The sequence below is a fragment of the Sinocyclocheilus grahami genome, unplaced genomic scaffold (genome assembly GCF_001515645.1).
Source record: "Sinocyclocheilus grahami isolate Dianchi unplaced genomic scaffold, SAMN03320097.WGS_v1.1 scaffold149.1, whole genome shotgun sequence".
NCBI classification, from domain to species: domain Eukaryota; kingdom Metazoa; phylum Chordata; class Actinopteri; order Cypriniformes; family Cyprinidae; genus Sinocyclocheilus; species Sinocyclocheilus grahami.
This window is the reverse complement of record NW_015505328.1, coordinates 4,000,854-4,011,195: the sequence shown is the minus strand read 5'-3', so window position 1 is coordinate 4,011,195 and position 10,342 is coordinate 4,000,854. Positions and strand designations below refer to the sequence as shown.

Below are 10,342 nucleotides of genomic sequence, written 5' to 3'. Positions count from 1 at the left end.
ATTAAAGACACCGACAGCTGCTCGTAAATTAGGTGCGGTCACTTTAAGAGACAATGCATCCATTATAATGATACACATCCGATTTCTTTCTCCACCGTTTACTTTCACTTAAGACAAAACCGACTGTTTTTTCGAGGATACTCTCCAATACGGGTATTTTGACAATGTTGTATGTATTTATCGGTTCAAGAGCAAGAAGAGGCAAATTCGGTGTTCAAGCGCTTTGAGACGTGTCTCTCTGCATGCGCCCTGTGCGCACAGAACACTGCTTAATTGGGCTCTTTCACATCTTTTTCTGTTTGCATGTTTAAACTGCGATTTGTATTTGTTCGTTCAGGTGAAGGAGGACGCGAAGGAGAGCTCGGTTCGGTGTTGCTGTCCGTGAGACGCGGCTCTCATGCGCACCGAACACGGCGCGCGAATACTCAGGCGAGTTTTTCCACGTCTTTCTTTTGAATGTTTAAACTGGCAAGGCTTAAAAACACGTGCGAATGATAAGCTTTCTGACAATTCACAGCAGCGGCCCGTCAACTGTCCTGAGCATCGATCTTTTTAGGCTGGCCTCAGCAAGTCGGCCCCTATAATCATCACCACCGTCACCCCACTAGAGACGGCCCTGACATATATATATATATATATATATATATATAATTATTATTATTATTACACGTTAAATTGATTTTTATCAAATAACTCTTTTCATTAAGCAGCCCAAATGTTTTCAACATGTTTCTTAAGCAGCAAATCAGCATATTGGAGTGATTTCTGGAGGATCATGCAACACAGGAGGCTGGAGTTACAGCTTTATCACAGGAATGAATTGCCTTTTAAAATATATTCAAATAGAAAACAGTTATTTTAAATTGTGATAATATTTCACAACATGACTATTTTTACTGTATTTTTGACCAATCAAATGCAGCCTTTGTAAGTATAAGAGACTTATAATAAATTCTTACATGAAATTTTGAATGGCAGTGGTTTTAAATCTATTCTACTTAAATCTGTTCTTTACAATGGTACATTGAATAAGCAGTACAGTATATGATATATTGTCAAGTACTGTAATACTGCCTCAATGTATGATACTTACCCCTCCTTCAAGGACATTTGCACCACAAAACCTAAAGTTTCAGGTCGAGCAAGATGTGCCAACAGAGATAAGACATCACATGCAATATATTTACATCATTTGAAATGATTAACAGAAACGGTGCGCAAACTTGAGAGAATACTAGTGAAATACAATGATGAAATCATTCATGAGAACAGGTTTTCATAAGTTTGAACATGAGCTTGACACATTTCTCTACCACAGTCTGAAATGTCAGAGAGCAATTGTGAATGCACCATGGAACAAAACTGGCAGTCAGTTCTTTCCCCCAATAACCCCATTTAAAGTAACATGCACAAAATGCATAGTGTTTGCATACGTAAAAAAAAAAATAAGGTTAACATGAATTAAATTTTTAATGACAGCTACTATATATGCTTTGGGTTCCTGTGCATATTTGACAATAAGGAGAGGGCCACTCCTTCACTTGGCTGCAAGGTATTTGTCTTATCTCCATCGAGAGAGGGGAGTTTTTCTGAGGGTGGAGCTTGGCCATGACTGATCAGTATATTAAACAAAGGAAAGGAAGGAAACATGCTCAGTCTTTCACCGAGTGTCCAGTGTGCTTGACCTACATAAACCCTTAGTGGGAAGAAAAACACAGCCTTAACTGGACTCTAACTGGATCCTGACTGAAACTTCCGGCAAAAAACACCAAAAGAGGTAAGAATGATTTCAGGTACAGTAGTTGTAAAACTTTTTGTGGTCTCAGATAAACCACAAAAATATTGTTCTTTTAATTGTGTTGAGCTAAAGTGCTTTATGAAATGGCCAATATTTGCAGACACCTTTGAACAGGGATGATTATATAAAGTAATGTAATTCTTACATGGTTAAAGAACTGGTCAAACATTTACATTAAGACATTTTTTCAAAAGTGACTTTCAAATGAAGGAGACTAAAACATAAGCAAGTTGTTGCCACATTACAACAGTGTTGCAATAAATAACTTTGCGCCTGGTACTTCATAGTTGTGGGGCAAGTAAACGAGCTATCCACAGAATTACAAAAGTACAATAAGGCTTTCTTTATATACTGTATAATGCGTTATGAAATGACTGTACACCAAATAAGTTGTATGTTGTTAACTATTCTTTATATGTGTGTATATATATATATATATATAATGCATTAAAACACTTCAAAATGTAAAATGTTACTGTGCATTATTATGTATTATACTATTTGAATACGTATTATAATGTAATTTTTTTGGTAATAAAAGTCTGAAAAACAGCATTACAAAAAAAATATCTGTATAAAGTGTCAAAAAGTGTACTTGAAGTAGTGTTCACCTGAGGGCTCTTGAAGAAAGTGTCTGAAACCACAGAGTCATGTGACTTTACAGTTTGGTTTCAGAAGTCCTTATTTATGACACTGCCTCTTTCCAAAGAATTTGGACAGGAAGAGGCAGCAACCCTTTTTTATTGTGTAAGGGTTAACTCCCCCACAAGAATGCTATTCATGGCTGACTGCAGCAGTGAGACTTCATAACTAAGATATCATTTAAAGCAAACATCCCTGCAGGAAAATTTACATAAAACATTCAGTGTTTACACAAGGATGTCACATCCTTGTTATAAAATCATTAAAATAGTGACATATGAAAGTCAGTATAGTCAGGGCAGGATTACAAAAAGGCTAGGTGGGGCTGAAGCCCCAGGGCCCGAGCAATGAGGGGGTAGGGGTTAAACGACTAATCATGCTAAAACATGTTATCAACATGCTAGTCATACTAGAAACAGCCTAGCAACCACCCCAGGTACCCTAGCAATATGTTTTATACCTATCTGTTTTTCTGATAGACTGTATTGCCTTGAAAACATTCAAACTTTAATCTTTAAAACTATTTTAACTTTCAAACTACTGAAAACTGAAAATTTTCAGACTGCAAGCTTTTAAAACTTTTTAAAACTTTCTAGCTAGGCTTTTTTCAAGCCAACTTAAAGTTTGTCTACAAACTTTTTAATCTAGTATAAACTAGAGTTGCAGGTATCTTTCAATAACTTCAGCTTTACTGGAGTGCATAGGAAACAAACACAGAAACGGCGCTACCTGATTTAACCAGGGTTGCCAACTCTCACGTGTTTGACGTGAGACATCTGCTTTCAGGCTCTGTCTCACACTGTCACACTGCCCAAGTAAATCTCTTGCCAAATAAAAACGCCCAAGTGCTGTGCAGACCAAATCTTGCGGTATTTTGATGTCATACGCCATTCGGTCTGCACAGCGCCGCATTAAGTCAAACAAAGGTATTGAAGACCTGCTGCAACCTCTTGATTGGACCCCACCTGAGTGGTGTGAAACATAAGAATCAAAATTCTTCCCACATGGGGTTGGGCGATAAAACAATATAATTTTGAGTCATGATAAAATTTATTTTTTATGATTACGATTACAATGTTTTATGATTTACAATTACGATGATAAGATCTGGACATTTTTACTCGATATGGATTCATCTAACAGCAGAAATAAATGCATCAACGGCCAGTCAGTGTTTGTCATTATTGTCATATCATTATTGTCACTAATAGACCGTTCTGTGTCTCTCTGTGTAAATGAATGGTGTTTCATTTGAGAAAAATTACAATCACACTGAAAGTGAAAGTAAAACTGAAAGACCTTCATGACAACCCGTCACAATAAAAGTCTGGTTTAACTTAAAGAAATTATGACAGAAATATGTTACTGCAGTAGGCCTACTAAAATGTAATAATAATATTTTAAGGAATCCAATACAACCAAGGTATTTTTTCATTAATTTACAGTTACACAGTGATGTTGTGCAGCATCTTATTTTACAAAAAATAAATAAAAAATGCAGTGTTTAATTGTAAATTAATTATGTTTAATAATAAATTGATACATTTGTATTAAATCATAAAACACAGAATCCATGAAAAAATAAAAGGGAAATCTAAGTATCTTTACATTCATTCTCAAGCCCTAACAAACATGTGGAAAGCATTTCCTTCACCATTAATGGTAAATGAATATTGTAATAAAGATCGATATTACATAATATGGAAAAAAAATATTGTGATGAAATTTTGGCCATATGAGCCTGCCCTTTGCAGTGTTTACCAGTAAAGAGAAAATGAAGAAACAGAGGTGAGACACATGTTTGTGTTCCCAAAACACAAACCAGGGCACAAAATGAACACTTACACCAAGTGCAAGTTCTGTTTGGCCGGTCCATTATGGCAAAAGTGACAATTTCATTGTCAATTGTGCATGTCAGTAACATCCCTTTCAGTAGTTGTTTGTAGTGCAACAGAGAAATGGGCACAAAAATTTAGACTAAAATATGAATTTTTTTATACATTATTTTTATAAGCAGAGCCTGTATTTACAGAAAAAATAAATAACAGTTAATGTTTTAGAGGAGTGTATGTGTGTAACATGTTAACATCTAGATTGCTTTTTATTGTCTATAATTTAGTGATTTAAAACTGCCTTTCTGATTTACAGCTGATGACAAACAAGCTATATGCAGTTTATATTGTAACATTTATATACTATACTCTTTTTGCCACTATAGACTTTTTTCAGTAAAAAAATCTGGCTTGATGGTAAATTACCTTAAAAGTAATATTAGGCATCTTATAAGCATAGATGTGAGGCAAGTTTCTAAAAAGTGTGTCTAGTACCACATTAATCATATGGTAATTTATAGTATTAAGATGAAATTAAAATTCATTGTTGGATCCATTGTTGCATACTAATATTAAAGGGGTCATATGATGCGATTTCAATTTTTCCTTTCTCTTTGAAGTGTTACAAGCTCTTGGTGCATAAAGAAGATCTGTAAAGTTGCAAAGACTTAAGTCTCAAATCCAAAGAGATATTCTTTATAAAAGTTAATAGTCAACCACGCCTAACTAAAGTGTTCTAACACGCCCCCACATGTCTACGTCACAATGTGGGAAGATTTGCATAACGCAGCCCATATGTTCACGCAAAGAAAGAAGGTGTAACCTTTATTCTCGTTGTAGTATTGTTGCTGCCGCCATGTTGTGAAGGCGCTGTGTGCTTCATTGTGAAAGCGAAACTACTTTGTTTGGTCTTCCAAAAGAGTTAGCAACATCATATGACCCTTTTAAATATTGGATAATATAAGGGTAAAACATAACTTTTATAGAGTTAATTTTAGTTTGATATATTTAAGAAAACATAAAAAAATCTAGAATCTAACCTCATAGAAGCTAACTGATGTTCGATGATACAGCTAACATACTGTATTAGGAGATACATTTTCAGTAACTCACTCTAATCAGAGGCCATTCTCTTCCATACACATGGATGTATTGATGGGTGTTTCTTCTGGCTTGTGTGAATGTCAGAAAATATCAATAATGCAATTGTGCAACAACAAAAAGGATGTTTATACATGCATAATATTCTGCCTTTTGTACAATATGCCAAAAGGATTGAGAAATATATTTTTGTTGTTGTTATGCTAGTTACTAAGGGGGGGGGAGAGAGAGAGAGAGAGAGAGAGAGAGAGAGAGATAAAGAGAGAGACTTAATAATACCTTCATTAAACCATTTTTCTTTCTATCTTAATATCACACAATCATTTTCACATAAACAAACAATAAATTATATGTCCTTAAGAACATTTCTACAAATTCAAAATCAACAATTAATTTTCTTAAATTTTATAAAAAACTCATCCCACTGACCAAATTTCAGAAAACACTGCAATATAATTTACCAATTTATAATATGTATACTCTATCTTAATTCTAGCAGTAATCATCCCTTTTACCATCTCAGTATTTATTAGACCTATACCCAACATTTTATTTTTTCTAGTTTTCCAAAGAGACATCTTAGCTGACCCCAACACAAAATTCAGTAAACATTTTTTCCTCCTATCCTGAAAATTTTATTTTGGACCACTTATAAAATTCTGATAAGAAAAGGTTTCTCCAAACTTTATGAAACATTGTGTTAAAAAATTAAAAACTCCCTTCAACCTTTAACAATCAATAAATAAATGATTCACCGTTTCTTCAATCCCACAAAATACACACTCTTTCCCCACTGCTGGATTCAGGTGTGCCACGTGTCTGTTCGTAGCTATAGCCCCATACATCAATCTCCACTGCAAGTCTGCAGTGCTTCTCAATCAGCAGTTTATACAAAGATCTCCAGCATGTCTTAAAGTTTGTCCCAAACACATCTGACCACCTCCAAGTCTTCAGTCCTCTTAGCACAGTCTGATGAGTCACTTTTACATATGTTATATACAGATTTTTCTTCTTAATATCCTGAAAAAGACCCAACTCGGGGTACTCAAATGATAAAACTGAATGTCCAGCATCCTCATTCTCTTCTTGTACAACAGCAGAGACTTTAATGGGTGGAAATTTATAATCACCATGCCAATCCAATGACAGTGCCTCTCTACATGCACCTGGTAGAACTGCCCACACCTCCTTCATTATTCTTCTCAGAAGGCGCAGAGATCGAAGCCCAGTAACACTGCATTGTCTCAGCTGTTCTACAACCATCACCACTTCTTAGATCCCCCAACTTGGTATATCCAGCCTTTACAAAACAGCTTTCCACAGATTAAGATGATAAAATCTTTGTTCTTATTAATGGGTTATGGAACAAAGGTTCCCCCATTATCCAGTCCTCGGGTTGTAAGATTTCTCTGTGTATAACAAATGTCTTTTTCCAAGCTATTATCATTGACTTCTGTTAAAAATCTGTTAAATCCTTTAAATATAGTTCATCAAGTTGCAATAAAAAAAGCTGTTTATCATACAATAAACCAGACGTTTCCCCATAGAAGAGCACAAGCAACATTAATCCATCCAACATTCTCTTCATATAACAGTCTCTTTGCTGCTTGTAGTCGAAATGCATTTATGCGGCTTCGCAAGTCTATCAGGCTTTGCCCTCCTTCATGTACTAGTAGATAAAGTGCGGGCCCAGGAATCCATTTTTGACCAGACCAGAAGAAATCCACCAATTTCCTCTGAATGTTCTTAATCGAGTCATCCGGTGGCTCAAGTACATTCAGTCTGTGCCATAACAGAGGCAGTCAGATTATTTGTAATCAAGTCTCTGCCCCTATAGGATAACTCGAGTAATAGCCAATTCCATTTAGACAACTTGGCAACAACTTTTTCCAGCATACACTCCCAGTTCTTTTCTTTATACTGATCATTACCTAAAACACCCCCAACACTTTAATACCTTCCCTTCCCCATTTGAATCCTTCAGGAAGTTGAGGTGGCCCAGTATCAACCCAAGAACCCACCACAAACCCTTCACACTTTGTCCAGTTTACTTTAGCTGAAGAGGATTTTTCATAAAGCTTTAAGCTTTTACAGATTAATTGAATATTATTTTGACCAGTAATAAAAATGTTTACAACATCAGCATATGCAGATACAGAATACCTTAACCCTGAATTATCACCAGAGATCATTAAACCTTTTAGCTCAGTTCTTAGCATACACAATAAGGGTTCTATGGCTAAACTATAAAGTTGTCCTGATAGAGGACATCCCTGGCGGATTCCTCTTTCAACAGGCACTGGACAACTCAGGCCACCTCCTATTTTAAGCATAACTGAAGCCCCTTCATACAGTAATTTTATCCAAGAAATGTTATTCTCCCCAATTCCAAAGCCTTTTAAGACATTAAAAAGATATTCATAACCCACACGGTAGGGCTGCAAGATAAATCGAAATGGAATTGAAATCGCGATTCGACAGAAGCTGCGATTGTCATGCATATCTTTCAGTAAAGCACGGTTCTGTGATCAGCAGTAAATCTCCATCCAAAGGCCAGAGGGCGCTCTCGCGCTGAAACTCCAACTACGCCTCGCAGAAGAAACCCAGGAAATGCTTATAGCGGTAGCTGGATAAACAGAAGATTTAACTGATTTTATTGATTCAACGTGACTAATAAACACACGATTATGACGATATATGGTTTATCTGCGTTATTATTATTATTAAAATTGTCATTAAAATAAATTATATTTATAATGCAATGCCTTTATCACTGCTTAGAATACTATGAAATGTGTTGCGTGCCTTATTCTGTGTAAGAAGCCACATCATCTCACAGAAGGATTTATTTCAAACACTCGACTGACGTTATGAAGTGAGTCTGGAGTAAAAATATGTTATTAAATGTGCTATTTTCACATGCTTTCAGATGGAGCAGCATTTACTTCACAGAGCCATAGTTCACTGAGAAGCTATGCAAACAGCTGTCATTATCGCGAACGATTTCTTTGATTTCATAATCGCCCACATCAAGATTATTTCTAAAAGACATATCAATTACATCCCTCATAAGAAACAAATTGTCCATTATTGTACGCCCCGGAATACAGTAAGTTTGTTCTCTTTCCACCACAATATGCAAAACATTTTAAATTCTATTCTAAACAACCTCTTTTAAAACATTCACAAAATACATTAAACAAATCTTCACCTAAAACACACCAAAAAACTTCATAAAATTCCGCTGGTAAACCATCGACTCCTGGTGACTGGTCTTTGACAGTTCATCAAAAGAAATCATTACGTCCAATGACTTTGTGTCCTCAGGTCTTAATTTAGGAAGATCCCTTAAGAGCTGGTCCATACATCCAACATCACAGTCCATATTATCAAACAGTTCTTTGTAAAATTCTATACCCATCTTTCTCATTTAAATTGGGTCTGAAGTAATTGTTCCATTTTTTTCTTCTGAGATGAAGCATATTTTTCTTTTGTGCTTCCTTTCTTTCAAGTTGGATAACTGGATAATCCATTTCTTTAATCAAAGATATTCTAGCTCTTACTAGTGCACCTTTAACTCTTTCTTCCAACAGTGACTTCAATTCCATTTTTTCTTTTTTAAAACATACATTGACCCATAATCATCAACATCAATCTTCTTTCCGTTTCATTAATCTCATTCTCCAAGTTTTTTTACATTCCTCTTCAGAGTAAAAGTAGCATTATAAGAAAACTGTTGACAAAAAACTTTAATCTGTGCTTTTCCCACCTCCCACCATTGAGTCAGATTTTTCCTTTCTCCAAATTTACCAAAATTTCTCAAAAAAATCTTTATCTTGTAATAATTTTACATTAAAATGCCAATAAAATGTAGGTCTTGAAACTTTTACAATATTATAATCTAAAGTCACCATGTTATGATCTGAAAAACCATTCAGAAATATATCAGTATTAATAAATCTATTCATTTCTGATTTTCTTATAACCTATCCAATCTAGCTCCTGTCACAACAGAATCTAATATCTTACCCAAGTATATTGCTTCACCAACTTATTTCTACTTCTCCACACATCTTCTAAATTCAAATCATTTATAATATAAAGAAGTAGCTTACTAGATTTTGAGTGAGGCTCTTCCCCATTCCTATCCAATAAAAAAATGTGTTGTGCTGTTCCAATCACCTCGTATTATAACACATATATTTCCATCATCAAATTCTTTTATTGCATTATTTAGTTTTCAAAATGTTATCTCACAATTCAATCCTATGTTTGGAGCATACACATTAACAAAAAGGAATTTAACACTTAATTTCTGCTAGAACCAATAAAACTCTACTTTCTATCTCTTTTGTCGTCACAACTTTTAAATCTAACGATTTTGAGAAAAGAATTGCAACACCCATACTAAAATGTGTTCCATGACTTAATCTACACTCTCCTTTCCCACCATCTATACCACTCTAGTTCATTATTCCTATCAGAGTGTTTCTCTTGTAAAAAAAAATAGTTTTACTTCATTTAATTTAATAAATTCAGAAAGCTTTGCTGTTTTAACCCTGTCTCTTCCCCCATTGATGTTTAAGGATCCTACTCTTACAACCTCCATAAACAGGTTCCAGAAGAGGGCAAAAATAGATAGAAAGAAGAGATGAAAAAGAATCACCCTTAGTGGTTTACACATCATTAGCCAAATATATTGAAATTTCCATTTCTTGGTTTTCTCCTTTCTTATTTTCGTGACAAACTTTTTAAATCTAAATCTCTCTCTTGTTTAGTTTGTCCTCTCCTACTCGTTTCATCCAGTACAAAATAGAACTTTCAAACTTCTTCGTATCAGCAAAGTAATTCTTCACTTCATCCAGGTGGATGCTGCACACTGGTGGTGGTGGTGGAGGAGAGACCCCCCCACACACACACACACGATTGTAAAGTGCTTTGGGTGTACAACAATACACAATAAAGCGCT

At 35.1% G+C, this 10,342-nt stretch overlaps 1 protein-coding gene across 1 annotated transcript in view; it reads left to right on the top strand.

The window, feature by feature from the left end:
- Positions 1–1,667: 1,667 nt before the first annotated feature.
- Positions 1,668–10,342, top strand: part of eppk1 (epiplakin 1) — a 33,609-nt gene continuing 24,934 nt past the window's right edge. Inside the window, exon 1 of the mRNA XM_016281393.1 lies at positions 1,668–1,777. The gene's annotated coding sequence lies outside the window, so the exon portion shown is untranslated. The remainder of the gene's footprint in view (positions 1,778–10,342) is intronic.